Here is a 2,197-nt window from a genome sequence, read left to right on the forward strand (position 1 = left end):
AGGTCAGAATAATTAACATTCCTTGGACACTCAGGGCGTAAGACGGCACAGGGAAAAGAGGGCTCGGTCGCTGCCCTGGGAAAGCATTTACCTTGTGCCTCGCTGCAGAGGTGCGACCCGTAGACTCGTAGCATCAGCATCACCTGAGAGTCGGTTAGAGGTGCAGAGCCTAGTCCCTGCCCCAGACTTGCAGAGTCAGATCCTCTGCAGTTTAGCAAGACCCCAGGTGGCCTGTGTGTACACCAGAGTCTGAGAATGCCCCAGATCAAATCCTGGCCGTGGAGGTACTTGCTGTGTGGCCTTGAGAAAAATGCTGAAGCTCTCTGAGCTTTGGTTTCTCCAACCATAAAATAAGGACTATTATTGCCCTCCCAGGAATTGTAACAGCTCGTAAGCCCTTCTACTCATGAGGCCACGAGAGGATTAAATGAGAAAATGTGCATAAAGCATGGTGCCCAAAGACCAAGGGCCCGACACAGAGTCACCGTAATCATTTCATCGAACAACTGTTGACTCTTCAGTGACCCAGCACCTATTTTGTGCCAAGTCCTGGGGACCTGCTAGATATTGTCCCTACCTTCAAGGATATCACAGGCTAGTTAGGGAGACAGGCACTTGTACAAAAGGAAGGAAAGAACCAACCATGCCTGGTGAACCTCCCAGGCCCGGCGCTAGCCAAGGGAATGCTTTGGGGAAGAGGAAAAACTGTGGGTGTAGGCAGGTGACAGGAACAGCCCCCGGGATCCCGAGCTCCAGTTCCCAGCGCAGGGGACACAGAGCAGAGTAATATGATCAAGGCTGGAAATCTCTTGTTGGCATGAAGAGACCAAGGGATGGCGTGTGTGTGCATGTGTGTGTGTCGAGGTAGGGGAGGGTTACCTAAGTAGCTGAGATCACAGGGGTCATGGCTCAGGGTTTGTGACAGCCACATGTGAGTGTCACGGGATCCACGCGGGAGCCGCCACCAGAGTTGAGAAAGCCATCTGGCCCTGGGCCGTCCCAGGAAAGGGCACGGGTGAAAATAACCCTGGACTGTCAGAAGCTGCAGGCTGGGACGGCTTTCGGGAGAGCACCTGATCTATTAAACTGCAAACTGCGCCTGCCCCTGACCTTTCCATGTGCAGAGGAACTCCAGCCCTGGGGCACACTGTGTCAGCGAAAAACTGGAAACAACATACATGCCCACCCAGAGGAGAGCAAAGAAGTAAAATGCAGTCTCTATCACGGAGATAACAACTTAAAAGAAAGAACTAGATCTGTAAGCGTTCATATGACTCGATCTCAAACATACCTTGTAGAGTGAGAAAAGAAAGTTATAGAATAAGGTGAAGAAGTGATAATATGCATCCATATTTAAACATTTGTATGCACACAAAATAATGCTATCTATACTTCATTGACACGTATATCTGTGTATATCAGTAGAAAACAAGGTTGGAAACATACACAGGAAACTCACATCAAATATTTCTCCCTGAGAAAATATTTTGTTTGTCTACGTTCTAAACCATGGCTGCACTACTATGAAGTTTTACTAATAAGCTTCAAATTAGCACATTTTTAGAACTGATATATAATATTTGTACCTATTTATAGGGTACATGTGATATTTTGTTACATGCCTAGGATGTATAAAGATCGAGTCAGGGTAGGATATACATCACCTCAATTTTTTATCATTTCTATGTCTTGGGAACATTTCAAATTCTCTCTTCTAGCTATTTTGAAATACACCTCTGGGGAACATGTGACATTGGAGAATATTTGACTCCTGGAATGGATCATTTTTTTAACACTCCCCTCTTCTATATGATAAAATTATTTTCAGTAATAATCCTGCAATAATATTATTTTTCACAGTTTCTTCCTCGATTTTAAACCAATCATTTTAAAAGAATAAATTTCTATGTTAAAGATATATTCAAATTCAGAGTAAAATAGATTGCGTATGAACTATATAAATTTGTGCCTCACAAAAAATGAAAAATATTGTATCTCGAAGCTCACACTCCATTTCACCATTTTAAATTTTAAACGCAAATAAATTTTAAACACCATTCCCAGTGGTGACAAAGAATGACAGAGTGAAGTGCTGTTTCTTTGTGTCTATAATCACTATTTATTTTGAATCTGGTGTTTAAACATAGGAAGATACATTATTCCAGAGGTTGAAGACACAGACTGAGCCCTCAGTAAC

This window comes from Lemur catta, chromosome 21 (assembly GCF_020740605.2).
Source record: "Lemur catta isolate mLemCat1 chromosome 21, mLemCat1.pri, whole genome shotgun sequence".
Classification (NCBI taxonomy): Eukaryota; Metazoa; Chordata; class Mammalia; order Primates; family Lemuridae; genus Lemur; species Lemur catta.